The sequence below is a fragment of the Equus asinus genome, chromosome 9, assembly GCF_041296235.1.
Source record: "Equus asinus isolate D_3611 breed Donkey chromosome 9, EquAss-T2T_v2, whole genome shotgun sequence".
Taxonomy (NCBI): Eukaryota; Metazoa; Chordata; class Mammalia; order Perissodactyla; family Equidae; genus Equus; species Equus asinus.
This window is the reverse complement of record NC_091798.1, coordinates 28,178,701-28,206,038: the sequence shown is the minus strand read 5'-3', so window position 1 is coordinate 28,206,038 and position 27,338 is coordinate 28,178,701. Positions and strand designations below refer to the sequence as shown.

Here is a 27,338-nt window from a genome sequence, read left to right as displayed (position 1 = left end):
CTGAAGGGACTGCTCCTTCCCCTTCACACAGCAAGTGCCACATAAATATTCATTAAGTAAGTGAATGAAAGCCCAGCATTGTGGAGGGAAGAATGTGTGAGTTTGTGTTTTGGGGGAGGACATTAGAGAAGTGGGAGAGGCGAGTGGCAGGTTTCCATAGTTGGTATTCCTTTGCTTGTCTTCTTTCTATTTTGACTTTTATCTTTTAAATTAACTTACAGTAAAATTGACTTTTTGCGTGTGTATAGTTCCGTGGATTTACGTATAGATTCACGTAACTACTGCCCAAATCAGGACATAGAAAAGTTCTATTACCCTGTAAAATTCCCTCACATTATTCCTTGGGATTCATACTCTCTTCGCACACTTAATCCCTGGCAACCATTCATCTGTTCTCTGTCGCTATAGTTTTGTCTTTATGAGAATGACGTATAAATGGAATCATACAGGATGCAAGCTTGTGAGACTGACCTCTACACTCAGCATAATGCCTTTGAGATTCATCCAATTTGTTAAGTATATCAAGAGTTTTGTTGTTGTTGTTGTTTGTTTTGTATTGGTGTTTTTTGGTTGGGTAGTAGTCCATTGTCTGGATGAACCACAGGTTATCCGTTCAGTTATTGAAGGACATTTGGGTTGTTTCCATTCTGTATGACTGTGAATAGAGCCGCCATAAACAGTTGAGTACAGGTTTTTGTGTGAATGTCAGTTTTCATTTCTCTAAGGTAAATACTCGGAACTAGGATTTCTGGGGCCTATGGTTAGGTATATAATTAACTAAATAAGAAACTGCAAAATTGATTTCCAGAGAAGCTGTGTCATTTTCCATTCCCACCAGCAATATCTGAGACATGGAGCTGTTATGCATCCTCACCAGCACCTGGTATTGTAATTTTTATTTTAACCATCCAAATAGGTAAGAAGTGGTATCTCGCTGTGTCTTTAATTTGCCTTTCTCTAACGGCTAACAGTTGTTTCATGTGGATATTTGCCATCCATACATGCTGTTTGATGAAGTATCTTTTCAAGTCTTTCGTCCGTTTTTTAATTGAGTTGTTTGTTTTCTTACTAAGTTTAGAGGCTTCTCTGTATATTCTTCATTCAAGTTCTTTGTTAGAGATATAATTTGCAACTATTTTATCTCAATCTTTTCATTCTTCCCATAGTGTCCTATGCAGAGCAACAGTTTTTAATTTTGATGAAGTCCAATTTGTTCATATTTTCTCTTATGGATCATGCTTTTAGAGTCATGTAAGAACTCTTTGTCTAAGAAAGATTAGTGGATGTCTAGGGCTGGGAGGTGGAGAGGAATGGGGAGTGACTGTGAATAGGTACAAAATTTTTTTTTAAGGTGATGAAAATGTCTTAAAATTAGATTACAGGCGATAGTCTCACAACTCTGTGAATATACTAAAAGGCATTAAATTTATATATTTTGAATGAATTTTATTACATAAATTGTATGTCATAAATTTATATCTTACATCTTGTATCTCAAAAATTATTCAAATTAATTCATAATAAATGATTATATTGATAATGTGCTATACTTGATTAATCAAAATAAATTGATCCATTAAATTGATTAAAATAACACTTTTTAAAATAGCTCATTGTCTAATCCAAGGTCATGAAGGTTTTCTCCTATGTTTTCTGAAAAATACATAGTTTTCCATTATACTTTGAGATTTACAATCCATTTTGGGTTAGTTTCTGTAGGTGTGAGATTTAAGTTGAGGTGATTTTGTTGAGTTAGATGGCTTCCTAGTTGTTCCAGCACCATTTGTTGAAAAGACTATTCCTCCTCCATTGATTTGCCTCTGTACTTTGTCAAGAATTGTTTAGCTGTATCTGTGCTGGTGTATTTCTGCCTCTATTCCATTCCATTGGTCTATACTTTTGCCAGTATCACACTATCTTGATTACCGTAGCTCTATGGAAAGCTTAAAATCTAGTAGTGAGATTTCTCCAACTTTATTTTTCTGATTCAAATTTCTTTTGGCTATTCTTGTTCCTGTAACTTTCCACGTAAATTTTAGAGTAAACTTGTCTATATCTATAGAAAGTCCTGCTGGGATTTTGCTTGGAATTGTGTTCAGTCTATAGATTAATTTGAGGAGAGTTAACATCTTTACAGGATAAATATTTCAATCCATGAGCATCTATAGCTCTCCTTCTATCTAGGTTTTTAAAATTTATTTCATCAGCATTTTGTTGTGTTCAGCATACAGATACTGAACGTGTTTTGTTAGATTTATACTTACATATTTCATTATTTTGGGACTCATGTATTTTAAAAAAATCTCTTTCCAGTTGTTCATTGTTAATATGTAAAAATACAGTTGAGTTTTGTGTGTTGACCTTGTATACTGTGACCTAACTAAAATCAATGATTACTTCTAAGAAGCGTTTGTGGATTCTTGGGATTTTCTACAATCATCTTTCTTTCCAATCTACATGATTTCTAGTTCTTGTTCTAAGATTATTTCACTGGCTAGGACTTCTAATATGATGTTGAATAGGAATGGTGAGTGTGGATATCCATGCCATATTCCTTATCTTAGGGGAAAAGCATTCTACCTTTCACTATTAAATATAATGTTAGCTGTAAGCTTTTTTATTTAATACCCTGTATTAGGTTGAGGACATTCTCTTCTAGTCCTGCTTTGCTTAGAATATTATCATGAATGGATATTGACTTTTTTTAAATGTTTTTTCTGTATCAATTTATATTATCCTGTAGCTTTTATTCTTTAGACTGTTACTATGGTAGATTAAATTGATTGATTTTCAAATATTGAACAATAGTGCATTCCTGTGATAAACTCCACTTAGTTTCAGTGTATCATTCTTTTTATATGGTGTTGGACTGGATTTGCTAATATTTGGTAAAGGATTTTTATGTTTATGTTTATGAGGACATCGGTTTTCAGTTTTCTTTTTTTGGAGCTATAGTTAGTTCTTTTATATACATTTAACAGTCTTTTATTTTCAATTGCTGTGATTAAGCCCTTTAAATTTAATGTAATTATTGTTGTGTTTGGATTTTGCTCTATCATTTTATTGTTTGTTTTCTCTTCAATTTGTTTTTTGTTTCTCTGTTCTCCCTTACATGTTTATTTTTTTGATGGTGTTTGAACATTTAAAAATATTCTACTTTACTTTACCTACTGTGTTTTTTAACTATATCTCATCCTATAATTTTGGAAGTGGTTTCTCTAGGGATTACAACATAAATACTTAATTTTCTGTAGAATCAGTGTTTTACCACTTCAAGCAAAATGTTCAAACCTTTCCACCCATACAGATTTCTTTTCCCTGGCCCCTTTATGTTGCATTTTCTTACATACTGCATATACGTCCATAAGAAAGTCCATTAGACAATGTTATACTTTCAACAGTCAAGCATATTTTTTGAAGTCAATAGAATAGCAGTATCACATATTGATCATATACTTACCATTTCTGTTGCTTTTTATTTGTTCCTGATATTCCAAGTTATTTTCTTTTATGATTTCCCTTTTGTCAGAAGATCTTCCTTTAGCAATTCTTTTTTTTTTTTTTTAATCTGAGAATGTCTTTACTTTCCTTTCATTCATAAAGAATATTTTCTCTGGATATGGAATTCTTGTAACACAGTTGTTTTCTTTCAGCACTTTAGAAATGTTCCTCTGCTTTCTTCTTGGCTGCATGATTTCTCTTGAGAAATGCACAGCCATTTGAATTTTTGTTCATCTGTAAGTAATACACAATTTTACCCTGGTTGCTGTCTATGCTTTTCTTTTGTGTTTACTTTTCAGAAGTTTGATTATGCTATGTTTGGCATAGATTTCTTCCTGTTTATTCTGTTTTGTTTTTTTCTGAGATTATTGAATTTGTAATTTTATGTTTTTCCTCAAATTTAGGACATTTTCAGTCATTATTTCTTCAAATAGTTTTTCTATGCTGTATTTTTTTCCTTTTATTTTGTTCCTTTTTGACATGAATGACTTTTTGGAATTGTTCTACAGTAACTGAGACTCTGTTAATTTTTTTCCCATAATTTTTCTCTGTTTTTCACACTGGATGATTTTTATTGAGCTATCTTTACATTTGCTGACTCTCTCTTTTGTCATCTTCATTTTGCTATTAGCCAATTCAGTGAGTTTATTTATACTTCAATTATTATATTTTTCAGTTTTAACATTTCCATCTTGTCCTCTTTTATATCTTCTATTTCTTGTCTGAGAATTTTAAACTTTCAAGTCATTTCAGGAGTTCTCACAGTTACTTGGAGCTACTTTAAAGTCTGTCAGATAATTTCAGTATCTGTGTCATCTTGGCACTGGTGTCTCTTAATTGTCTTTTTCTGTGTGAAGTGAGATTTTTCTGATTCTTTAAATGCCACGTAATTTTGGATTATATCCTAGTCTTTTTAAATTTTATGTCATGAGTCTAGTTCTTGTTTCAATTCTACAGAGAATTTCAGCATTTTTGTTTTAGCATGTATTCAGTCTGGTTGGGTGTAGGCCACAAGTTCTGAACAGCTTTATATGTGTTGTAGTTTCAGTGTCAATTTTGTCGTCAAAGCCTTTGCAATGTTATTTGGATCTCTCCTTCATGTGTGCCAACCCAGTGGGGCTGTGGACAGTCATCTCTTCCATAGTTTTGTTTTCAAAGGCTTTGTATGATGTTTTGGCTCAAATCCATACATGCATAAAGTTGATCCCAGAGATTCATAAACAACTATATGAGGTCTCTTTCTGAGCTCCTCCCTCTCCTCAATATCCCTGGTGTTTTCTGTTTTCCAGGGGCTTCCTTCTCAGTCATCTGGCCAGAAAGCTGAGATTGTAGTTATCCCATTCTGCCATGTATTACCTGCAAAAGTACCAGAGTTCAGGATCAAGCAGCAGGATAATAGAGGGAAAAAAATGAATTTTAGGATTGATGTAACTTAAGCTGCTTTAACCAGAGAAGAAGCTTCTCTTCCATCACAGTTTTGGATCCTGTGGTTCCTGTTATTGTCACTGCTGCCAATTGCCATGAGATTGCTTGGGGGGTAGAGCACAAAAGAATGGAGGATTTGGGGGCAGGGGGCAGAAAGGAGAAAAAGCATGGCTTCCTAGTTTCCTCTCCATTCTTTGAATCATATCTAGAGGTCTTCTCTTGGATTTCTCTCTGTCCATGCTACTACCCACTTCCCATTTTTGGGTTTTGTCGAGTTTACATTTGGAGATAATGCAGGAGGAACATGAATATGGTAATTTCACTGCTGCTTGGGTTGTACTTGAATTCTGGTCTTCTTCCTTAGTCTGTCTCCTATTTACTTATTAGAGTTTTCAATAGTTGGTGCCTAAAGCAGAGAATAAAATGGTGGTCCCCAAGTGTTGGGGAGAGGGGAAAATGGTGAGTTGTTCAATTGGTATAAAGTTTCAGTTATGCAAGATGAATGAGTTCTATAGATCTGCTGTACAATACAGCACCTATAGTTAACAATACTATATTGTGCACATACAAATTTGTTAAGAGGGTAGATCTCATGTGAAGTATTCAGAAAAAAAAAAAGGGAAGGGCACACAGAAACTTTTGGAGGTGATGGATATGTCTATTACCTTGATTATGGTGATGGTTTCATGGGTATATGCTTATATCCAAACCCATTTAATTGTAGACATTAAATATGGCAGTTTTTTGTATATCAATTATACTTCATTAAAGCTGTTAAAAAGTAGCTGCTGCATGTAATTTGTCCAGAATTTCTAGATGTGTTTAGTGGGAAAGATAGAGCAGTTTGTGATTACTCTATTTTAATCACAACCAGAACCTCTCAACAGTGATATGATCTTTCCTTTGTTGAGGCACATGTAATATATTTCTTAAACCTCATTGCCATTTGTGTATGAATGAGTTTCATCACTGGTTGAAAGTCTTTATGGTAGTAGGATACAGTATCTTATCCAGCATTGTGTGACCCATGGTGCTTAGGAGAAGGATGTGTACATCAATCATTGTTACTCAGAAATTGTTTGTTGAATCAATGGTTACATAAAATCAATTAACTTCACCTCTGGATCATCTCCATTAAACCAGTCTTGGGGAGATCTGAATGTTTTGAATGCAATTATAAAAAAAGTAAAATAACTATTATGCATTCATCTCTTCACCATAAAATGAAAGAAAAGACTTGAACCCAAGTCAGATCCTCTTCTAGTAGAGAGAGACAGACAGACAGAGACAGAGAGAGAACCTACTTAACTATATATTATAAGGTGCTTAATGTCACTAAAACTAATGTTCAGAATTGATGTTGTAAGTAGAAACTGCTAAAACGCCTACATACAGCTCTTCTGTCATTAGAGTTGTGTTAAATGTTTCAACCTCATGATTTGATCTTGAATAGTTCTCATTGGTAGATCAATAAATACTGGAATAATTAATGGAGCCCATCAATAATTAATTCAGAATTACCTTTATTACTTTGGCAACGTTTATTTAACAAATACCAAACTCCTACACTATGAAAAAGCTCTTGATAAGGTGATGAGATGTAAAAGTGATTGAAACAGTTACTTCCCTCCAAGATAGAGACTGACAGACGTTTTCTGCAAAAGGCCAGAGAGTGAGTATTTTAGGCTTTTCAGGACATATGGTCTCTGTCACAACCATTCAACTCTACTGCTGTAGCGCAGAAGCACATAGACAATATGGATATGAATGGACATGGCTACCTTCCAATAAAACCTTATTTACTAAAACAGGTGGAAGACTGGATTTGGGGTATAGTTTGCCTATTCTTTCTCTAAAAATTGGATTGTAGTGGAGAAAAAAGAGGCGGAATGACAAATTATAGTAAAATATCTTTGAACAGTGATGAAATCATGTAGTGGGTACAATGAAAGTACAGAATCTAACCTAGTCTGGCAACAATGGTGCTTAGGAAGTCTTCCTGGAGGAGGTGACGCCTGAAATAAGTTGTGAAGTTAGGTGAAGAATTGTCAGAGAGAAAAGTGAAGACTTGAAGGATATTTTAATAAGAGGCAACAATCTGAGAAGTACAGAGGTATATGTAGAGAATTACACATAGATTTGAATTTTCTGAAGCTTGAAAGAGAAGGCCAACAGTGAGTTTTTCTAAGCAGGTGTGGTGCTCAAGTGAGAAATGAGGCTGGAAAGGCAGGTCAATAAGTGTCCAGTGAAGGGTCTTAGGCAAAACATCAATGTGCTCAGGATTTCATTTTATATAAATGTCTCTGGGGACCATGGAGAAGAAGGATTAGAAGAAAACAACACCAGAGGCCATGATCTCATTAGGAGGCTGTCCAGAAGAGGAGTAATATCCAGAAATAGGGCAGCAATGAAAGGCATTGAGGGGACATAGATCAGATTCAGGAACTATTTAGAAGCCCAGATCAGCAGGACTCCTAGCGATTGATTAGATGAATGATTATATTGGATGACAGTGAGAGAAAGATGAAAGTCAGGAATGACTCTCAGATTTACAACTTCGTGTTGCCAAGTGACATTGAGTATATTCATAGGAGAAAGCAATTTAGCGGAGAGGCTGTGAGTTTAGACAAATTGTATTTCAGGCAGCTACGGGAGATTCAGATGAAGTTGTTCAGGCTATGGCTGAATATACGTAATAAAGAGTTGAAAAAGGAACCTGAGTACACACGAGAGAGAGCAGCTTCTGGAAAGAATACCACAGTACGTTATTCAAAGACTGGAGGAATGAAGGCAAGGATTGGCATAGATATCGATAAGTTCCTGGTTGGGGGGAGGGTAGGAAGTTGATACAAACCACATTTGGGGGCTCAATTGTTTTATGAAATAAGAGACAAGGCCATCTGCTAAGAGAAGGAGACAAAGGCTGAGTGTTGGGCTCGAAGAGAGTGGTAAAGGCTTACAAAATTCCCAAGAAGGATGGAAAAGTGAGTTGACCAAAAAAAGCATAAAGCTTATAAGTAGCTCTAGCTCATGAAATTGTAGAGACTCCAATTTACACGGTGAAATGAATTTCTCCAGTGATACTGGGCCACTTGGTCAGAGCAGCAGAGAGAAAGGAGGGTAGAATTGAGCCAAGATCATGTGCTTTGTAAGCACGGGTAGAGCTCAAGCGAGGTGGAAGACATGGGGAGAAAGCAAGAAAGGAGCGTGCCACAACTGCTGAGCACGTCTTCATTTCTCCTGTTCATCCCTGGATTTTTTTCTGGCTTTGGTATCTTGTCTACCGTGACACTAGATTTTTATCCTGTGACTTAAGACAGCCTTCACATGATTCTTTCCTTTTCCTTCTTTTGTGATTCTAAGGCAAAGCACAGCTCTGATATTAACTGACGATAATTTTTTTCCAACGTTTTTGAAGAATAAGCGACAAATGTAGTATATATTTAAGGTAGACAATGTGATGATTTGATATACATTATGGAATGATTACCAACATCAAGATAACCAATACATCTATCAGCTCACATAGTTAACTCTTTGCATGTGTGTGTGTGGTAGGAATGCTTAAAATCTACTTTCAGCAACTCTCAAGTCTAATACTGTGTTACTAACTATGGTCACCATGCTGTACATTAGAGCCTCAGAACTACTTCTTATAACTGAAAATTTGTACCCTTTGACCTATATCTCCACATGTCTCCCTTCCCGTAAGTCCCTGGCAACTATCATTCTATTCTCTGTTTCTATGAAATAGGCCTTTTTTTTTAATTCCACATATAAGGGATTTCCTCTTAGATTACACGTACAAATGATATCATGTAATATTCATCTTTCTCTGTTTGGCTTATTTCACTTAGTATAATGCCCTCCAGGTTCATCTATGTTGTTGCAAGTGGAAGTATTTCATTCTTTTTATGGCTGAATAATATTCCATTATATATAGAGAGAGAGAGAAAGAGAGAGAGAGAGTATATATTCCGTTATATAGAATATATATTCCACTATATATAGTATAATATAACAATTATATATATATATATGTATCTCACCTCTTCTGTATTCATTCACCTGTGAAAGGACATTTTGGTTGTTTCTCTATCTTGGCTATTGTGAATAACGCTGCAATGAACATATTGTGCAGATATTTCCTCAAAATACTGATTTCACTTTCTTCAGCTATATACCCAAGAGTAAAATTGCTGGATCATATGGTAGTTCTATTTTTAATTTTTTGAGAAACCGCCATACTATTTTCCATAATGCCTGTACCAATTGACATTCCCACCAACAGTGTGCCAGGATTACCTTTCTTCAATATCTTTATCAACATTTGTTATCTCTTGTCTTTTTCATAATAGCCACCCTAACAGGTGTGAGGTGATATCTCATTGTGGTTTTGATTTGTAGTTTCCTGATGATTAGTGATGTTGAGCACCTTTTCATGTATCTATTGGCCATTTGAATATTTCTCTGGAAAAATGTCTATTCAGATCATTTGACTCTTTTCTTAATTAGGTTGTTTGTTTTTTTGCTATTGACTTCTGTGAGTTCTTGACATATTTTTGATATTAACTCCTTATTAGATGCATGGTTGGCAAATATTTTCCCCCATTCTGTAGATTGCCTTTTCAATTTATTAAAAATATGCCCATACTATACTGTTTTGATTACTGTTGTTTTGTACTATAGCTTGAATTTAGGAAATGTCTATGTTGAAAAATGTATCATCATAAACAATGGCATGGTAATTAGGATAATTTTTAGGCAGATAACAATAAAGTGACTTGAGAAAGTCTTCACTGAAAAAGTGATTTTGATCAATGTGATTTTTCCATGTAGACTTCAAGTCACTTTATCGTCATCTGCCTGAAAATTGCCATAATGTCTCAACAAATGGATAGCTATTAGGAGTATGAGTGATGCCCTTTAGAGTTGGAAAACAGAAAACTTGTGTGACAATAAGCAGGGGTCCTGGTAAAACAAATAACATGGTCTTCCCGCCACGTAAACAAAGTGAAACAAAACCTAAAGGAAAATCAAACTCCTGGTTCAGTTATACTGTTGTCTTCCAGCTTATCGACTCTGTTTAATTCTTTTCACTCCGTCATCTCTAATTCTTAATCCAGAAGACCAGCGTCCCTGGAATGAGTAGATGGAATCTTTTCTGTTCATTGTCCTTCACCTTGGGGTAGACCTTGCTTCCCAGACGTCAAGGCAACTGTTTCTGCACATAGCGAACACATTTCATTCTAAGGAAATCATACTAAATCACAAATTGTCCCACTGACGAACCAGATATAAAAGATAGACCTTTTTTTTTTTTTTTCCAAATTTTCTCTTCTTCTTATGCTTTAGAGACATAAATTTATTCTGGCTTTTATGAAAAGCTACAGAGTTTACAGTTGTTTACCTGGAGTCCTCCTAATAGACGTGTGGGCTGTAGAGTTGTTGGATCTGGGTTCAAATCCCAGCTCTTGTACTTAATCTCTAAATTGAGAAATTTAGATGTCAAAGCTCATTTTCCTTTTCTGCATATATGTGGATAATTTAACATAAAATAAAACTCATAGGATTATTGTCAGGATTCAAATTACATTTGTAAGTACTATTAGTTCTCTTCACAAATGAGGAAACCAGGCTTAGAGAAATTACATGTGCTGTGCAACCACGTTTTATAAGAGCAAATAACCTTTTTGTACTCAGAAAGTGTGTCATATATTCTTCTGATATACTCTCTGTATAGAAAACAAAACTTAGAGTTGATTCATAGGTACCATTAAAAACATTCATCTATCTAAACTGTTGAGTGAGAGCAACATAATTGGAATTGGGTGGGGTTGGCATATTATCTGCCCTGTAGAATTTTTATTTGGACATAGACCTTATTCCTCTGGTTTGGGAAGTTTATGCTAATGCGTGCATGTGCAGCAAGAAGCCAGGAGCAGTTCCAAGACTAGTCAGTGCCACTTCTCAATTCAGTTGCTCTGAGCTGACTTGAATCCATCTTTCTTCTTCTTTTGGGTAGGGTCTCTGTAGAGATGTGGTAGTTGAGTCTGTGGCCGCATCTGGTACAAAACTGCTCTCTAATGAAAGGCCTGGAGCCAGAGACCTCATTTCCTCTCCCCAGAGTCTTCACAGATGGAAGTTAGGATTTCTATTTCGCAAAGCAAAAGGGCGTGCTATCAGAACTGCAGTCTGCTTCTGCACTCAATAAAGCAAATACAAAATCTAATGTCCCCCGCTGCTGACCTTGTTACTGTGACTGTGTTTTTTCTCATGGTTGTGTCTCCTTTGTGGCTGTGTTTAAATCACTGCGGGGCCAGACACTTGCATGCATGGGAACGATGCTGCACAAAGCCATGTCCTGTTGAGAGCCATAAGAGAAAAGGATTCTGCAGAGGTGCTGGCGGAGGCTTGTGGCTGCCGACATAAGGTTTTGGAGCCTACTATTCACCATTCTGGACCTTCCTTTTATGCGCTATGCAGGAATGACCATTAGAAATCCATATATTTACCATCTTCCTTCATAAATGAGGAATCTGAGGCCCAGCGGATTAACAACTTGCCTAATGTCATACAGCAACTGGTGGAGGTATGCTGAGAAGGTGGCCAGAGAGGTCTGTGTGCCGTTGCCCAGGCAGAGTCTCTGTGTGACAAACTCCTAGGAGGCCTACTGTGCAGAGGGCCTGATGTGGGGTGCTGTGGTTCATAATGGACAGTGGGGCTAAGTACTGAGAGGTTGTGGTATCTGGGAAAATTTGAAGGACAGAGTGCTAAATCCACGAAGTTTATGGATGGTCTGAAGATCCATAGTGGGGATCCTATTAAATGCTATGTTGTCACTGCCGTGTGCCATGTGCTGCTCAGACAGGGTATGCTGGGCATCAAAGTGAAGACCATGCTGCCCTGGAACCCAACTTGTAAGAATGGCCCTGGAACCCAACTGGTAAGAATGGCCCTAAGAAGCCCCTGCCTGACCATATGAGCTTTGTGGAAACCAAAGATGAGATCCTGCCACCTCCATCTCAGAATAGGAGGGTGGGAAGCCAGAGCCACCTGCTGTGCCCCAGCCGGTACCCACAGCATAACAGGGTCTCCTTGGCAGCTGGATCTGGAGTCTGGATGTTGCTCTGTAAAGACCTTTAATAAAAATCTTTCACAACAGGAAAAAAATCTAGATCTCACCCAAGAGACTTTTTACAGCCTCAGGTTGTATTTTTCATTTCCTCCTCTCCAATCATCATTCATTTTACCATGGATCAATGTTTCTTTCAGATCAGAGCTTCTCCAGTGAAAACTCCCTGGAAAAGCAACATCAGAATCTTCTTGTGTACCTTTTGGAATGCAGATTCCTAGGCCTTGCTCCAGGACTGTCATTTCCATGTCTCCAGAATTGGAGAAATTTGCATTTTCAACATGTACTTGAAGTGATTATGATGAAATAGTGTTATTTTTTTATTTACTTTGAAATAATTTTAGGCTTATAGAAGAGTTGCAAAGATTGTACAGAGAGTTCCTATGAACACTTCATCTAGCTTCTCTTAATGTTAACATCTTACCTAACCGTACAGCACAGCTATCAAAACCAAAACATGAACACTGGAACAATACTGTTAACTAACTTAAGACTTTATTTATATTTCACTGGTTTTTTCACTAATTATTATTTTTTTTGTTTTTTTAGGACCCAATTTAGGGTCTCACCTTGCTTTTAGTTGTTATGCACGCCAAGTTTTACTGTGTCAGATCATAATCTCATATTCCACACTGCAGTGGCTGAATCCTGGCTCTGAAGGCAGCCAAAGGGTTAATGCAAATACTGGTATGATTCTCCTTAAATTCAAGCTCCAGTGGCAGTACTGCTTAATAATGCTGCAAATAGTCAATCACCCAGAAACAGAACTGGAGGAGACATAAGAGATCATTCAGTCTCAGTCTCTCATTTTACTGATGGAGACACTGCGTCCCAGAGAAGAAACGTGAGCAAGTTGGTGGAAGCACTAGAACTGAGTCCATATCACCTGGCTCCAAGTTTCCTTGTTATTTCCTTAAGTCCACGCCTTCGATTGCATTTCTTTCCTTTATTCTCAGAGGATCCTGAAAAGTTGAAAGAAACAAATTTATCCCTGAGCTCAAAGGATTCTCCAAGTTATCCATGAAAGGAACATGAAAAGTCGTTTCTCCCAATTTGGGAATCAGGAAACAGGTTCATAGAAGGAAACTGAGGTCCCCAGAGTTTCGAGCGTATGGATGAGCCACATCCACACCTCTATAAGCTGACTCCTGAATCAGTGCTATTCTGCAGTACACCACATGCCTCCGGCCCTGAATCTATGCACTCTGTGCTGAATTGGATATTTTGTGTATTCAAATAGAACATTTGGAGGAGTGAATATTTATACACAAATTCAAATAGGGCACCCAAATGGGAAAACGTTGTGAACCTGGCATATTTAGCAATTATAAATGGGAGACGTGATTGTGGAAAGGGAGCTGACATGAATCAGTGTGAAATTCTGCTCTTGGCAGAAAAGACTAGATAATTTCTAGTTCTTTTCTTTTTTAATTTAGGCACCTCAGTTCTTCTCTGTCCTGAAAATGAAATGAGTGACTCCTATGAATTTTGCTACTGCTCACAGATTAGTGTGTTTCTGGGGAAAAAAAATATACATATATATGTATATATATTTATGTTCATGGGAGACTAAGTTTCATTTAAGACCCTGTCACACACACACACAACTACCAGCAAAGTTGTATACAGGAAAGATCGAGTTCTATTCCTGTTATTGTCACTAAAACTAGCTTTATGCCCATAAGCAAATAGCTTTTTCTTAATGCTATGCCTTAGTCACCCCAAATGTAAATGAGAGGGTTAGAATTCATGGTTTCTCGGGCAAGGCCATAGGTAAGATGAATCATGGGGGAGGACCATGGGAAGGAGCTGGTGGGTTGAGCACTCTCTGTACCATTGGTTGATGGAGGAGTATTCACATGAGAAGATGCTACTCTTTCCTCGTATTGTCTGTGACTCACAAAGTCTTGCTTTAACACTGTTTCTTCTGATATCTTTTCATCAGAATCTTAACAAAAGCCATTTCCACACATGTCTTTATTTTTATTTATTTCTTTGAAGGCATAACTGGTGTAGAAAGTTTCTCCTGCTCTCCTTCCAGCAGTGCCTCTGTTCTAGGGTCCTGTCCTGAATCCCTATGCTTCCTGAATTTCAGGACTGAAATGCGTCTTAGTAAGTAGAATGAAGAGGCTCTGTAATCTGTGAGAGTTCAGATGACAAAAATTTGGCAGCGTGGGCAGCCTTTTGGGAAGAGCCATATGAAATAATCATCTATCACATCTAGAGGCCTAAGTGTGGGAGGCGACCTGGGCAAATTGCGGAATAAGGGATCTTATTTAAAATGTCTGGCATCTAACTTTGTATTTCTACAACCCTGTCCCTAACTAACAAACACAGGCTTAAGGGGTTGCCCTGGCAATAGGATTTGCCTCCTAATAGGGGAAGTCAGAAGTCCCATCAGCTTATAAGTATAAATCTTTAAAGATAAAATTTCTGAAGGGTATCTAGTGTCATGAAAGATTTTGTTAGTTGACCTGGACATAGGCCAAATCCAATGATACAGGGGTTTATTTTTCACTATATACTTAGGGTGGTCCAACTAGTTATCTTGGTAATTTTACTTACACTTGAAATACATGAAAAACAAAAATTGTCCATTGCTCTCCTATATTACCTTCCATCTTTTCAAACCAGGCCACAGTTACAGATGGTGGTAGCACCAGAATTTCTCAGTTGGAAAGTCTTAGGTGGGCTAGAAACTTTGTTGATATTGACGCATTGTTTTGACTTAGTATATGCTTATGTGGGATAGCTGGAGTAGAACTCACCTTTCCAAGGATGGAGAAAACATACGTATTACTACCTCTGACCTTTCTTGAAATTGGTGAGGACGTCAAGTTCAAAGATGGATAGTTAATTGCCCAAGGTCACAATATAAGTCAAAAGAAGGGCTGGGCTTAAAGACCAAGTCTCAGAATCTCAAGAAAGCAGACCCTTCCTTATAAAGGAATTAATTAACTTCATAGCTTCAATGGGAGAGAGGATCTCTGCTTTCTTAGATAAGTATCCTTTTTCCAAGGCCAGCTCAATACTGAGCATGTTGCAGCCTTATTGATTTTACAGAACACCTTATGCAGTTCCCCAAGGTGTGTGAGAGATTTTCATTTGTTTAAAGTTCTTAGCCAAAGGTATTTCACAGGTTATTCTGAAGGAAAGAGTGGTTTCTATTTAGACTCACAAATATTTTGTGAGTCAGAAGAAAAAGAAAGGCAATAGAGGAAAATTATGTACTCAGATTATAAAATTCCAAGGTGTTATGTAAAAGGAAAGTTTAATAGAACTAGTGGATCAATGATGACTAAGAAGGCAGTCAAGCCTCATCTTAAAAAAAGAGTTAAGCTCTCAAGTCAGCCTATGAAGCAAAAATCGAGTTTAGTTAAAACTACTCTTGAAAATACCCTAGGCAGGTGGCATAATACCTTGAAAGTCCAAAAGGACCATTTTTTCCTCCAGTGACAGAACAGATACCTATTTCTTTGGATGAAGACAGAAAAAGTATTCTCAGGGTCGTGTTATATGGAAAAACGTGCAATGTGTCTTGAAATCAAATCCCGTAGAACCTTGTAAGATGCTTACTTGGCGAAGCGCAGGTGAAGAGGAGACCTGCTGAGGGAACAGTCACTTGAAGTCTCCTGTCTCACACTCATTCATGGGCACAGTGCTCAATGAGGAGAACGGTGTGTGCAATCATGCTCTCCTACTTTCTCTCTCTCATCTTCTCACTTAATGTTTTTCCTCACCTCCCCAGAATGGGTCTAACTGAATGTGCTTAAACGCATGTAAGACATAGAAGAACTTAAAGCCTAGGTTTTTTACTCTGGTTCTAGTTTGGCATTTCTCAGCATCCCCACTCTGTCTCTCTCCCCTCATCCCTTTCTTCCACACATACTTAGTTTGTGCCTCTATGTACCAGAGGCTATAGAAAGCGCTGAAGTGAACCAGAGTCCTACACTTATGGAGTTTATAGACTTAGTGGGGAAGAAAGAAAGTAAAAACAACAAATAATTGCTGATATATTTATTCCAGTGGAGAAGAAATAGAAGTCCAGAGTACTGTAGATTATATGACTGTACAACCTAATCACATCGGGCTCAGGTTTGGGAGTTCAGAACTCATGCTACTTGATACCTGTGAGACCTTAAACACAACACTTAAATGTCTCAACTTCAGTTTTCTCAACAATTGCGCTAGTAGGTTGTTGTGACAACTATTCAACTGAATAGGGTATGTAGGAGTCCCTGGAAACCTCTTAATGGGAACATAAATTATTTGTGCTGTTGTTGACCTTTTATCCTGTGTCCACATTTGTGCTGGGCTCTACCGGACTGGTGCCTGAGAGATGGAAGATGCGGGCTTGCCTTAATCTGCTTGGGCAATCAGATTAGTTCAGAGGAGTAATGAAGAGATGGTATTGTAGGACTCAAGCAATGCATGTTGCATGAGTTCAAAGAAAGGAGAATCCATCAAGGTGGGTGGGAATATAGGGCAGTGTTCAAATAGACTGGATTTTGTGAGTTTATCTAGAGGGGAGAATGAGTAATATGGGGTGTAATAGGAGGGGACATGGAATGTAATGGGTACAGGTTTAACGATGCTATCCCATTGGATTAACCTATCATGGCTATGGTAGGGATCACCTCAAAGTCAGCTGGGCAAACCACTGTGGGGCCAGAGTGGCTGGGTTTTCACTTCACTGATACTTTTTCCCATAACTCCAAAACAACAAATTGTCCAACTTCCACTTACAGACCATTAGAAAATGTTGCAATATGACAATATCCCTATTAGTAAGTGAGAAATTAGCATATGAGACTGTGTCCTCTACTGACCTCCAACCATTAGTTCTGAAGCCACAAGAAAGAACTCTGCTGCTTCTTTTGGGGACAGTCTTGCCTTTGAAGATAGGTTCCATGTGTTCTTCCCTTCTCATATTTCAAGTTTGTTTGCTCTCTTAGGAATTATCTTACTATTCCATAATTCTATATTTCTACAATTCTAAAAGCAGGTATAAGCAGATTTTGAGGTTCTTTCACGAATCCTATAGACCATGTAATTTTTCTTAAGGTAAAAAGATTCCTCCTTTCTGACCACTAAATTTCTTCACCACTAGTCAAAGCAGAATTTTACTGGTTACTAAATTGGAGTTTTATAGTCATAGCCATCTGTGAAGGTGTTCAAAATTCATTTTTAACTATTATTATTTTCTTATTTCTCTCAGTATACATTTTCTGGACCACACAGTAAAGCACATAATTATATGCTGCTTTAGATTATATTCTATAAGATTGGTTATTTATTTCTCTAGGTTCAAAGATATTTCAGAGCTAAATCCTATATGACCTCTGTGTCTCCCACTTAAAATGTCTAACAGAGTTAAGTACATAATTTTTTATTTTTCATTGCTTGACATTTTGATGGACACTGTGTTCATGTTTCTTAATTGATCAGATACCTGACAAATATTAAGCTATAATTAAACATCAGCTGAAGGAATGATTGAGGTTGGTCAAAAGACACAGAGGGGCTCAGCATGTCGTGATCTTAAATATCTTCACTTTGGGATAAAGGAAAATGTTGATGTTACCAAACACAAACACAGGTTTGTTTACCTGACACACAAGAGGGGCCAAAAAACTCTGAAACACCAGGCTTGGGGCAGGGAAAAGGGTTTTATTTCTGGTAACGTCAGCTGGGAGGTGAGAGTAAGCACTCAAAAAGACAGGAGGCAAGGGGTTGTAAAGGTTGTAAGGAATGTGACTATGTGCAGGGAGAAGAGTGACGAGACAAAGGAATCTACAGGTGAATGTCCTTGGTTGTCTGCTTCTGTGATGAATGGCAGATTCTGGCATTTTACTGATTTTACTCATTTTACTTTACTTTTTCCCAGGGGCTGGGGTCTGGGAAACTTCTGTTTCTTTTCACTTTTTTGCTGAGAAAGATTGGCACTGAGTTAACGTCTGTTGCTAATCTTCCTCCTTCTCTTTTGCTTGAGGAAGACTAGCCCTGAGCTAACATCTCTACCAATCTTCCTCCGCTTTATATGTAGGATGCCACCATAGCATGGCTGATGAGTGGAGTAGGTCCGTGCCTGTGATCCAAACCCACCAACCTGGGCCATGAAAGCAGAACACATTGAACTTAACCACTACGCCACGGGGCTGGCCCCAAAAGTTCAGTTTCTTGATATTCTCTGGTCATCAGTTTTCCTGCAATAAATTTTAAGGACCCATAATTAGCCAAGACTTCAGCATGAGGCCCCCTGGGCTTTAATAATCTGTAACTTCTATTTGCATTGTGCAAGGAGGAGGTCAGTGCTTTAATCTCAATACTAGCTTCAGGCATATGTGAACCTCAGGGATACAAAGGTTAAAGAAACGATGTTTACATATGAATGTAACTAAAGAAGCAGGGAAAGGGGATGGTGATTATGTTTGACAACGTACCTTGTGCCTGTTCTGGAATGAGACAGTCTGGATTTGAATCCCAGCTCCACCACTTACTAGCTGTGATGTTGAGTCTCTCAAAATGTGGACACTAATGGTACCTACCTCATGGAGTTGTGAGGATTAAGTGAAACAATGCATATAAAGTCATTTGTACAATTTTAGAATATTATCAGCACTCATTAAATATTCTCATTATCTTGAAGAGTTTCATATATGGAATGACTTTATTTTTAATGGCTAATTTGGTAGAGGGCTTTTTCAACCCATTGTTTTCAGAAGGAATCATCAGCCCATAATGGTTCCAAGTCAGGCCTTTTCCCATGAGAGTCATTACAGTGGAGGACATGTAATGTGGTCTTAATTATTACCTGACCAGCCACTTCAGCTAAATTAAAGCTTTGCATGGAAATCACTGAAGGCTCATACCTAACATTAACAACTGACAGGAAATGGCCTGGAATTCCATGCCTTTGGGCAGCTGTCTCCTCCTTACTAATTGAGGGCTTAATGCTTTCTTGCTCATTGCATGGTGAATCAAGAGCTCACTCACTTTGATTCTTTACTTGAATTCCAAGATCTAATCAATCAATATTCACTGAACCAGGAAGCCAGTCACCCATCCCTTGGATCATGAGCTTAAATTGGTTCCTCTCCTTCAAGTTGTACTTCATCACTGTGGAAGTCCTCAAGACTTGCCACATGAACATCTTTAGATCTATCAACTTGAAGAAATGTTGTCTTTTATCTTTTATTTCGAGAACCAGAGTTATCTTATTGAAATAGCTCTTGGGTCAGTGACTGGATAGGAAAAGAAAATAGTCTCTTTACTCAAGGGGTCCCTTTGATAGCAGCTGTATTTACTGGGGGAGTTGGTAGTTTTTGGTTCACTAAGGGTTATTGCAGGCATCCAGTCACTTGGAAAATCTACCCAAGAACAGTGTTTTCTTTCATACTGTGGGTGCTCTACCTCAAAATTTATCCTGAAACCTGCCGCTTTTCTACATCTTCACAGTTACTGCATCCAGGCCACTATTTTCTCTTAATGTACTATAATTGTCTCTTACTCAACTGCCTCCAAATAATCCAATCTCCACACAGTAGCCAGAATGAGCCATGATTTAAAAAATAGAAAAAATAAAATAGTAAGAATGGTGATAGTGATGGCTATCCTTGATGTAACATTTACTATGCACCGGATCCTTTTTTTTAAAAAAACAACTTTACCGAGAGATAAATCACATCACAAAAGGATCACATGTCACCCTTTTAAAGTGTACAAGTCATTGGATTTAGTATATCCAAAGAGTTGTGCAACCATCACTACTATCTATTTTAAAATATGTTCATCATCCTATATGAAAAACCCTGTATTCATTAGCAGTTTCCTCCCCCATGGCTCAGTCCCTGACAAACTCTAATCTTCTTTCTATGTTCACAGATTTGCTTATATTTTGCTGGATATATAATTCTTGATTGACTTTTTTTTTCCTTTAGCATTTTGAATATGTCTCACCACTGCATTCTGGCCTCCATGGTTTCTGATATGAGGTGTCCTCTTAATCTTATTGAGGATGCTTTTTATGTGAAGAATAATTTTTCTCTTGCAGCTTTCCAGATTCTTTGTCTTTGACTTTCAATATTTGAATATGATGTATCTAGATGCAAAACTCTTTGAGTTATCCTATTTGGAGTTCATTGATATTCCTGGATGTGTAGATTAATGTTCTTCATCAAATCTTGGAAGTTTTCAGACATTATTTCCTCAAATACTCTCTCTATCCCTTTCTCCCTAGGTATATACCAAAGAGAAATGAAAACACATTCTCACAAAAGCATTTACAGAAATGTTCATAGCAAGGGTATTCATAATAATCAAAAAGATAACAACACAAATGTCCATGAATTGATGAATGGATAAACACATTATGGTATATCCATGTAGTGAAATGTGAAATGTTATTCTGCTATAATAAAGAATGAAATACTGATATATGCTATAACATGGATTAAACTTGAAAACATTAAGCTAAGTGAAAGAAACCAGACACAAAGACCACATGTTATATAATTTAATTTATATGGAGCAAAGTCCAGTATATTATTTAGCATCCAACAGTAAGCATTCCTATTCTAAAGATGCTCATTAAAGAAGAAGAATAAAAAAGCTATCATGTGCTAAGTATTTACCATGTGACTGATGCTGTGAGAGGTGTCAGTCACATTTAATAGGAACATCTGAAATGCACAAGTAGTAAGCCCATTAATGAGATGTACAGTCATGCATCATTTGGTGATGGGGATACATTTTGAGGAATGCATTGTTAGGCAATTTCATTGTTGTGTGAACATCATACAGTGTAAGGAGGGGGAACAAAATTTTATACCCCAAAATGTGTCTAACATAAGGATTATTTTAGGCTAATTATCTTTAAGAAACAAAAAACTCAGAAAGTTTTTCTTGTTACCTCCCCCTTAACTGTCTAAAAGACTTCAGAATAAAAAACCTGTCTCAGGAAGTGAGCAATTACCTTAGCATGACATGAACTAGATAGACAGGAAGGAACCTAGAAAACCCTGTTTGTTCTTTTGTTCTTTGTAGTCTTCCGTATTCAGAAGTTTCCCAAGGTAATCCATTCTCAGATTCACAGAGAAAAATCCATTCTCTTCAGTCATCCAGGGCCACATGAACCGAGTGTGCTCCACCACAGAGAGTATTTGTCAGTCAGTGAAATTTACATTGAATGCAATTTCTCTGTATTCTTCTGTTGTGAGCCTAACCGCTTATTTTCCAAATGTTTGCCCCTTTTTATCTGCCTGTGAATTGCCTTCCTTCCCTTTGAAGTCCCTGACTCTCATTACCCTCAACATTTTCTTTTGTCTTTATCTGAGGGTGGTATTTAAGGTGGTGGCTTTGGCCATTTTCGTGAGTTATTTGATTTTTCTGGGTTTCTCCCATGTATACATGTTATTAAACTTTTGTTTTTATCTTGTTAATCTGTCTCATGTCAATTTAATTCTTAGACCAGCCAGAAGAACCTAGAAGGGTAGAGGAAAATTTCTTCCTCCCCTACAATACTTACACAAATCTAGATGGTATAGCCTCTTATATACCTAGGCTACATGGTTCTAATATTAAGGGACCACTGGCATATATGCAGTCCATCATTGACCGTAACTTTGTCACGTAGCACATGACTGTGTAGAGGGACCTTCCCTTAATAAGGGGCATATGAAAAGATCCAATGGTGTAAGGGCTTGGGAATTAGTTACAGTTCACATCCTGATTCCATCTCTTACAAAATTACCGATCTTGATTACAAGGTTTTAAACCAATCTCTGATATTTATTTTCATTTTTTAAGATGAATATAATTAAACAGTGCTGAAAAATGATCAGGACAATTGGGTGAGAACTCGTGTACTATTCCTGGCACGTTCTCACTGCAAGTTCATGGAGGAATTTCACTGCTGGGAAAGACAACTTTAGAGCAGGTACTCTCAGACATGGCTTGCCAAAGGAGCCTAAAGTCCAGCTAATTATTATTATTGTAAAGGCAGTACATGTTAAATGTCAAATGAATGCACAGGCGATATATATTATTGTAAACACAGTGTAGTTGACCTAATTTAGCATGAGACCAGGGTTGGAAAGTTCAAAGTCTACTACTTACTAACTGTGAGATTTCAACCAATTTTTTTTTTCCTAATCTAAAAATAAGGAAGTTAAGCTTCTTCTCTCTCATAGTTATTGGAATTATACAAATAAGAACACTTGAAAATTACCTAACAAAATGCCTGGTCCCTGACAAATTCTTTAGATCCAAATAGCCAGGAAAGGGTTATAGAGATGGTAGAACTTGTGTGACTCCTGAAAAACAGTTGAACAGCTGGGTTTTCATAAGCACAGGGCATTCACAGTCTGGTCTGACAACTTGTTGTAGCTCCCACACTACCTGCTCCTCACCTGCGCACAATAGTTACTTTATCGGTGGTTGTTGTCTGGTTCCAGGGTGATTCCACATAGAGAAGGTGTGGAGGCAGGAGTCACTCAGTGATGGTTTAGAGCAGAGGTAGGTTTTCAAAGTGGAATGCCTGCATACCAAAAGGCAACACAGGGATACGGGGGGAGGGAATATTAGAACTTATATTTGTATATACTTTAATATATCAATTTAAATTTTTAAAACATTTTGTGTATATTTATAATATATATAATATGGAATCTGGGTGGGTTCATAAATAAATATACTGAGGGTGTACAGTCAAGCATATCTTATTGAAGAGAGTGCGTAATCAAACTTTGGGACCACTAGTCTAGATATCAGCATGGTAATTCTCCTGGTAACTCATAATCCTGCTCCCAGCCCAGTGATGGTAAAGGAGTAAGTGAGTCAGTACAGAAGGAAGGGAGAGCAAACCAGCCTGATCCTCTCTCTTAGTTTTATAAGTAGGAAACCAAGATTCTGAAAAGCAGAAGGACTTGCTCAAGTAGAGTAAAATAAGGAATGTAAGTAGGAGCCGGAGACCCCTCTGGAAGACCTGTTTTTTGGGGGGGGCGGCAATTGGGAGGAATTGTATGTGCCTTGGTGTGGTGGTGGAAGTTGGAGGGGTCATAACTAGTTTTTTGTTTGTTTTTGTCTTTTTCTGCTAAATCACCCTGGCAAAGCTTAATTATACCAAGGCCCTCTAAACACCTGTTGGAGAAACTAGCGCTAAGAAAATGCATCACCTCTTCCCCTGCCAGGGTTCTTTCTCATGACTCTTGGTGTCCTCAGTTGATTCTGTTTCAAAGCTGTACTTTCACTGGGTGACCAATGCCCTTTGTGATGGCGCACTCTTGGTTCATGTGGCCCTGGGTGACTGCAGGGAACGGATTTTTCTCTGTGGAATTACCTTGGGAATCACTGAACCAGGTGTGAAGTCATGCCTGCCAAGCAATGTTTGTTTCTTTTTCTCCCCCTGCAAGGGAAGGAGAGACTGGAGGTCTGGCTGGGGAATCTGTCCCCAGTGAGAATTCTTTGCATTTTAAATAAAGAGAATCCCATGAGTCATGCAGTCTACTAACTCATGTGGAAATGCTTATATGGCTTAAATCAGCCATCCATTGAAGACACAGTCTTGATTTTATGCTTAAAAGATATACAGATATTAAGAGCATGGGGCAGCAGAAATATATTTGTTAGTTGACTTTAAGGAAGAGGGTTTTTTTTTTTAAAAAAAAAAAAGAGATAAAGGAATGGTGTGTTTTACAGGTTAGATTGGGAGGAGGAAACATTACCCCTAGGCAAATGTTGTGTTCATTTAAAATGTAAATCACACTGAGTCCTCCCGCCTCCATTATGTGAAATCAAATGGGTTTTTATACTGAGAAGCTGTTCGGCTCACAGCAGGCTATTCCTTCTCGCCACACTGGCAGTTGTCCTGCTTCAGAATTCTCTTGGGGTTCCTGTTAAAGAGGAGGCCTATTCAAGTGGTGTGACCAGGGCCAGCTCAGTAGGATGGGCACATTCACACCTGTGAGTCACCTCACCATCCTGTCAGTTAATGAGAACCTTCCAGTACCTCCCTCTGAGGGAATGGAGCCTGCAGAGGGAGAAGAGGACAGCAAAGAGAATGCTTTAATGAGGGGCAGATAGTTAAAAAGCGATGGATTCTGGGCCATGGCTTCAGAGAAACTGACAAGTGGTTCAAAGGAGGAGCAATGGGTTAGACCTACCGGTGGTTGAAATGTGAGGGAGAGAACAGTATAGTGAAGAAGAAAGAACAGCAAATTGCAAACTGGAAACCGGGTGCCAGCCTAGGTTCAGTGTTAGCCATCTGTGGAACCTTGTGCAAATCATTCTACTCACTGCGCCTCCGTTTCCCTGGCTAACATGGGTGGTTTGGATTAGCTGACTTCCAAGGCTGCTTCCATCTTTAATACTCTGCTGAGCAGGAAAGCCCATGCATTTCCCTTTTCCATCTGGCTGTGTGTTCATGGTATTGTCCAACGCCTTTCATTCTAGGTTTCCACATATGTTGTAATTACGTAAAGCTTTTCACTTGTGAAAGAACTTGACTATGTCTCAGCACACTTATTTATAATCTGTCGTCAATAAAACAGATATACGTAAGGTTGACAGAGCAGTTCTTACCCGAGACCTGGATGTCCATAAGTTGAAACAGTGCTTCAAGGCAAGAGAGAAGGAAGAAGCAGTGCCACGGGAGAAGGAGGCAATTACTTAGATGTCTGACCGTGGGAGTACCGTTCAATCCTTATGAAATGCACACTGGTGGTGTTTCTCGCCCTGTCGGAAAGTGCAGGGCACAACCAAGTTATCGTGTTAGGGTATCCGAAATACCAAATTCCATATTGTGGAATGCATGCATTGCTAATTGCTGTGGAGAATTTAGTCCCTGGATGCCTCTTGCTTCCAGTGAAGCCATCCCCACAATTGTCTTTGTAGCCTACCTAGAGAGGCAGCATGGGACATGGATTGAGTCTAAATCCCCGAGTTTGAATCTCAACTATGTCACCTGCCAGCTCTTTAACCTTGAACCTCAGTTTCCACACCTCTAGAATAGGAACCACAATCAGAGTGAATGTGGAGAGTTTTATAAGGGTAAACTGAAATCGTATATATAAATTACCCATCATGACCTGATGTGTAGTGAGAACACAGTAAAAAAAAATTGGTTGCTATTGTCATATATTTCAGAGCCAACCTTAGGTGCCACCTTCTCAATTAAGGCACTTTTTATTACTTTGACCCATAGAGACCTATTCAGTCTCAAACGATAGCACTTAATACTTTTATAGCCTAATTTAGCTCTTGCCTACACACTGTCTTGGAATAGTCCCTAATGGCAAAACTTTCCATCATATAATAAGCTCCCTAGTGAAAGAGGAGGGGCCTGAGATAAGCTAAGTGTCTCGGTCAAAGTGAAGCAGCTAATAAATGGCTCCATTCTTCTTTTCTGGCTCCAAGGCCATTTATCCCCTACTATTTCTCAGAACATTCCTCCACTGCTTAAAAGGAAGTCTGGGTGAGTTTTCTCTTAGGTGGTACTAAGAAGACAGCACTTTTGGGAGTCAGTAACCCAGGCTTGAGGGATGTCATTGCTACACTATCTTGTTCTGGAACTATGGGCCTGGAGATTTCCCTCTCTGAGCCTCAGTTTATCCAGTTTTAAAATAAGATGCTAGTGGTAGTATTTGATAAGAGCTTGGGTGCTTGAGCTGGAACTGGCCCCATCCTGGTGCTGTCCCCACTTGTGCAGCACTGAGCAAGATCTTTAACCCCTCTAAAGCTCAGTGTCTCCAGCTAAGGTGAAGATACTGATACCTCGTCTCATGAAGAACTGTGAGACTTACAGGAAATAGTGCGTGTAAGGCACTTGGCACAATGCAGGGACTGTGGTTGTGTTTTGTTGTTGCTGGTGGTGATATCCTTAATAACAATAGAATCATTCTCATCATCTCTATTAGCTTTTATAACACAGTAGGTAAGAACATAGGCTATGGGGTTAGACTCTAGTTGGATTTTAAAACCAATTTCATTTCTTACTAGCTGTGTGACCTTGGGCAGGTGACTTTGCCCTTTTGATTCTTGGCTTATTCATTTGTAGAAGGGGGGTAGTGATAATGCCTACATTACAGGGTTGATGGGGGATTTAATGAGGTATTACTCAGTGTTTTGTACATTGCCTAGCATGTGAGTATTCAAATATTAACTGATATAGCTGAATAGATATTATCATTATTACTTATAGCTTTTGTGATCCCCTAGTTATACGTTGAATCTTTGGAAAGAAATTGAACTTATGCTGTGGAACTTGGAAAGCCATCTGTGGGTAGGCGTGGAGTAAATATCCTCAGATGTAGTCTGCCAGACATCTGTCTACAGCCAGTGCAGTGGCCTTTGAAAGAAAACAAATGGGATGTGGCAGGCTTTTGGCCTCCTTCCCTAGGACTTGCATCTTGGCACTGATGTGCAGATTTCCGCAGACCAGCTGGCCAAATGACGTCCGGCTGACTTTCTCCCCATCCCAATCCTCACATTAGCAAATGGAGGAGAACACACAAGAGGCTATTCTGGAGGAGGTGTAATGGAGCCTGAGACCCTGTAGTCAATAAGGAAATGCAGCATTGATGAAGATGTTCTAGAGGGAACAAGGGAGATGAGGAGGTAATGGCCAGTAGGAAAGTGATTTTTGCAAAAGTACTTGTCTTTCATTAAAAAGGACCACTGATTGGATGTGGAGCTCATCACAGAACCCTAAACTGAAGAGGAGGGTCTAGGGGCAACTCCTTTGGGTCAAAGGACCGAAACTGTGCTGGTGAACCCGAAGCTGCTCTCTTTATAAGCTGTGTCTTGGACTTTAGAGTCAGGCACACCTGGGTTCAAATCCCAGCTCTACCACTAATACCTGTCTGATTTGTTGCAAATAATTTCTGCTCTCCATTTTTTCATCTATAAACTGGAGATGGTTTTGGTTGCTTCTACTTTATTTTTGGTGAGAGATTTTAAAAAGATGATGTTAAAGCACTTAGCCAAACGTAAGGCACTTGGTAATCACTCAAATGTTTACTAAATTAAGATAAGATTCTAGGGAAATCCTGTTTCCCTGTAACTTCAAGGCTAAGAAAGCCCCCTTTCTTTTTCCTGAGTCTCAGTTTCCACTTATATACAACAAGAAACCTAGACATAAATGGTCAGTTTCCCCTAAAGACCTCCACGGAAGGAATTTGCTTCAAGCAATAACCCAGGAAACAGGGAGGGAAGGACCTGATTGTTCTCTGAGATCACAGTTTCAAACGTTAGGGACATGATGAAAACATCGTACTCTCTT

At 38.2% G+C, this 27,338-nt stretch overlaps 1 pseudogene; it reads left to right on the top strand.

Annotated features, from left to right (window-relative positions):
• Positions 1–11,637: 11,637 nt before the first annotated feature.
• Positions 11,638–12,014, top strand: LOC106834929 (small ribosomal subunit protein uS3 pseudogene; annotated as a pseudogene).
• Positions 12,015–27,338: the final 15,324 nt, after the last annotated feature.